The 4,633-nt window shown below is 50.8% G+C and overlaps 1 long non-coding RNA gene across 1 annotated transcript in view; it reads left to right on the top strand.

The window, feature by feature from the left end:
- Window positions 1-6: 6 nt before the first annotated feature.
- Window positions 7-4,633, top strand: part of LOC107184714 — a 7,059-nt gene continuing 2,432 nt past the window's right edge. Inside the window, exon 1 of the long non-coding RNA XR_001515611.1 lies at window positions 7-370. This is a non-coding gene — a long non-coding RNA (uncharacterized LOC107184714). The remainder of the gene's footprint in view (window positions 371-4,633) is intronic.

Genomic DNA, 4,633 nt, shown 5'->3' with positions numbered 1-4,633 from the left:
GGTGGGTTCTGGGTGGCGCAGGGAGCTGCCGTGGCCGGGCGGGGGCGGATTGGAGCTACACCTGCCTCGGCTGGCCAGTCCGGGAGAAGCTGCCTAGTTGCGGCGGCCATTTACGGGGCGGACCTGCAGGTCTCAGTGGACACGTCACTTCCGACTGGGTTAGCGTTAGCCTTGACCACCTGGGAGTGAATCCTCCCAGCCGTGGGCTTCGTGCCTCTCGCCCTGTGATCCTGTGCCCCCGGAGTGGGCCCTGCGGTGCGGAAGGGTAGCGCCTCCTCTCCCGCGCTCCTGGCTGCGGGGTCGGACTGACGGAGGCACCTGTTCTGATGTTCCCTCCAGGGCGGTGGCCAGAGGCCCGGCAGTGGCCCGTGTAAGTTGGGATGCTCTTTACAAACAGTGCTCGGCGTTTAGCCTCATCCTGGGAGCCAGAAACTATGTATTTGCAGAAAATATTCAGATGTGCGAGTTATAAAGATTTGTGATCACACGTGCTAAATACAGGCGGTCTACTTTTTCTTTACTGTTCTTTTGCTCACTTTTCTTTTCAGTAGCCAATGATTGAAGAGGATTAAACTTGAGAAAATGACATTTATTAACTCCATCATTGCTATTGGGCCATTAGAAATTGTAGCAGCAGTACTTGTTCTAGTTCACAAAATGCCTCAATTCTAAGGTAGCCTGGCTTTGCAGGGAGAGTGATGAGTGTTGTAATGCTGATTTATGCCGAGGGATGCAAAAACTGAATTATAATGAGATGGGTTTTTTTAATGAGATGAAGATTTATAAACATTTTAAATATTGTTTTTATATCAGGAAAGGAGAGTAGAAGATGGCTTGAAATTAATGAATCGTATAGAAGAAATAGCTATATTAGCAGTACAGGTGGAGAGGTTTCAACTGTTCAGATTTCTTAGAAAAAGGCAATGTACCTAATTCCTCCCCCCCACTCCCTTAATTTTGAAAAATTTCAAACATAGACAGTCTTCAGTTTGGGCTTTTTGTATTTTATACTATTTTCTGTCTTAGTTCAGTAATATTAAGCTACCTCATTCTTTTTCAGCCTGTGTTATTATTTTATTCTGTAGACATAACTTGCTCAACTATTTTATTTAGAGTACACATTTAGATTCTTTCCAAGTCTTACTAAATGAAGGCTATAGTGAACATCCTTGTACATATATCTTTCCCCTCAGTTTTGAGATATAATTGACATACAATGTAGTAGTAGCTTAAGACGTGCAACATAATGATTTGATACATTTGCACAGGTATGTTTAGATTGTCATGCCATCCTATATAATAAAAACCTAATATGCAAATTGTTTGACGGGTGTTTGACTGGGAACTCGACTGCTCGCTATCATGTGTGCTGACCACCAGGGGGTGGCACGGAACATGGCGGGTGTTGGCAACACAGTGCTGGCAACGGGTGGCAATGGAGGTGCTTCCAACCCCCATGGGCCCTGACGAGAGCGGGGCCATGGTGGATGGTGGGGCAAGTGAGTGGGTGGCACCAATCCAAGGCGGGTGAGCAGGGGCCTGATTGCCCCACCAATTGCCCCGCAGATAGCAACCAGCGGCGGCAACGGTGGGTAGGGCTGCTGCCCAGCTCCCAGGCACTCTGAGAGCCTGGCAGGGGGCCCGGCCCTGACCAATCACCCCAAAAACAGTGGCCGGCAGGCCCTGATCACTCAATCAGGGTGGGGCCCCAAGCTGGGATGGGGAGCTAGGGTTGGGTGGTGGCAACCAACCTCCTGCAGCACCCAGACGGGGGCCTGCTACCTGAGGGCAGGGGTGATGGGGATGGAAGTGCAGTGAGAATGAAGGGGGTCTGCCAAGCTCGCTCTCACTCCCCCTCCTACCCTCCCCTGGGACGCCAGGGCTCGCGTGCCAAGGAAGCCCCCATGTTCAGGTGCTGGGCACCTGCGAGGATCCAGCCCTGCACCCATGTGGCCTCTTCCAGGTGAGTGGGCTGCAGCCACTGGAACCACAGGGGCTTGTCGGGTTCCCCATGGGTTGCCACGGGTGAGGGTCTGTGAGGCTGACCAGGAGAGAGTGCGCTGCCTGCCTGGCTTCTGTATGGCACCATTGGGCACCCCAGAGGCCCAAGCTGCACTCTGGCTTACAGTGTCTGGCCACGCTCACCACATCTGTGCATGGAGACTTGGGCACCGTGACTCAGGCAGAAGGGGGTGCGTGAGGGTTGAGGGGCCCAGAGGTCAGCTAGGACCTGCCTTTCCATGCAAGACACTCATGCTTCGATCGCCAGCCAGGCCTAGGTACCGCAGCCATGCATGAATTTCATGCACCGGGCCTCTAGTAAAGTAATAAGATAGATTTCTGGAAGTTGGGCTGCTGGATCAAAAGGCATGGACATTTAAACGTCTAATAGAGTCTTCCCATAAGGTTGAACCTATTTATGCCTGCACCAGCATGTTATGAGATAGTCTGTCCGTACCACAGAGCCAGTGGTGATATTTCAAGTGTAAAAAATTTTGCGAATATTTTTCATTTAACGTTTTTACTGATTGCCTAACTTATGTTGCAGGTACCATACATTTTTCGGCCTTTTATCAGCAGATGGCATTTATTAATTTATTAAATGTTTCTTAGTTTCCTTTTTTAATTTTTGCTGCTGCATAAATAGTGTTACAATACAGATTCTTTGAACATATGTCAATACATATAGTGGATTTCTTACTCTGAGAATGGTTCCTGTGTTGAAGGGTGTTCTATAGCTTTAATTTTAATGGGTATTGGGATGTTGGTTTTTCAGGAGCCTGTTATTTTTCCCACATCTCTGACAGTATCATCTGTGTTGGCCGCCCCCCCAACCAGTAAAGAGATGTCTTAGTCACTTAAATTACATTTCCTCTTAGTAATTTAGAGTATCTTTTTGTTCTTTGTCACTGGGATTTGTTTTTCTGTGCATTTCCAATCCTGCTCTTTGCCTGCTTTTCCTATGGGGTTGTTTGTCTTTTTATCTATTTCTACGTACATGTGTACATGTGACAAGTTGTCCTCATTAAGAAATCCATCCTGATCCTCAGATTCTAATTTACTTTCCTAGGTTCTTGTATAGTATTTTTTATTTTTAAATTTAACTCTTTATCTTTTATTTATTTATTTTTTTAAATAATTTTTATTGCTTGAAGTATTACAAAGAGTATTACATATGTCTCCTCCCCCCCCGCCTTGACATTCCCCCGGCCCCTACCCCCTAGTATCCTGTGTCCATTGGTTATTCTTATATGCATGCATATAAGTCCTTCGGTTGATCTCTTGACCCCCCCACCCCCCGCCCAAACCCTCCCCAGGGTTCCCACTGTAGTTTGACAGTCTGTTCAATGCTGCTCTGTCTCTACACCTGATCATCAGTCTATACTGGTCCCCATTATCTGTCCCAACCTCACTGGAGCCGTCCCGACCTCACCGGAGCCATTCCGACCTCGCTGGGGCTGTTTCAACCTCACCGGGGCCATCTCAACTTCACCAGGGCTGTCCCGACCTCACTGGGGCTGTTTCAACCTTACCGGGGCCGTTTTGACCATTCCGGGGCCGTTTCGACCATTCCGGGGGTATCCTGACCTCACTGGGGCTGTCCCAGCCTCACGGGGCCCTCCTGACCTCGCCGCGGCTGTATCGGCCTCACCGGGGCCATCCTGACCTCACTGGGCTGTTTCAACCCCACTGGGGCCGTCCCGACCTCGTCGGGGCAGTCCCAACCTCACTGGGGCTGTTTCAACCTCACCCAGGCCATCTCGACCGTTCCGGGGCATCCTGACCTCACCGGGGCTGTCCCGGCCTCACCGGGGAAACACTAAGTTTGGCACTCTGTACCCTGTCGGGTGGCTCCCCACCCGACAAAATCTCCAGGCTTTCCTGGTGGCTGAACATCCAGTACGCCTGCTCGGACTTCGCCCTCCACCAAGTGCACAGACTGCCCGTCTGCCGTCCCCCAGCGTCCCATGCGAGACTGGAACCGGTGGGCATGCTTGTGCGCCTGCTGGTACAGCGGTTCCACATCGCCGGCCCAGCTGGGCCTGTCCCCGACCCACCCCGGACCCGACTCCGCCCCTCCGAGTGCGTCCCTCCCAGATGTGAGGAGTTGAAATCTGCAGCCTGCTGGGTTGGGCTCTGTACTTGGTGCCTCTGCACATCCTACTCGGTCTCATTGCTCTTCTTTCTATGCGAGGAGTTGAAATCTGCGGTTTGTTGGGTTGGGCTCTGTACTTGGTGTCTCTGCACATCCTACTCAGTCTCATTGCTCTTCTTTCTATGCGTCCAGTTGTAGAGCTTCCAGTTGGCCAGCTTTCCCATGGTTCCGAATGATAGCTGATTGTCCTATAGTTGGTAGTTTCGATGTTGTTTTGGGAGGCAGCACGCACACCTCTGTACCTTACACCGCCATCTTGGTTCTCCTGGGTCTGCTTCTTGAGTGCGTGTCTCTTATGGGTGCGAGGAGTTGAAGTCTGCAATTTGTTGGGTTATGCTGCAAAAGTGCAGGTGGGTCTCTTTGTGCCACTGGCACAGCTTGGATGGGGATGTAAATTGAGTAGGGCAGGGTCTCAGGGAGTCACCAGGGCAGATCAAATAGCAATGGCGCCTCCACGGCTCCTTGCCTCTCTGGGCC

Source organism: Myotis davidii, unplaced genomic scaffold (assembly GCF_000327345.1).
Source record: "Myotis davidii unplaced genomic scaffold, ASM32734v1 scaffold1007, whole genome shotgun sequence".
NCBI classification, from domain to species: domain Eukaryota; kingdom Metazoa; phylum Chordata; class Mammalia; order Chiroptera; family Vespertilionidae; genus Myotis; species Myotis davidii.
Note: the sequence above shows the minus strand (reverse complement) of the source record. Positions and strands in the feature narration are given on the sequence as shown.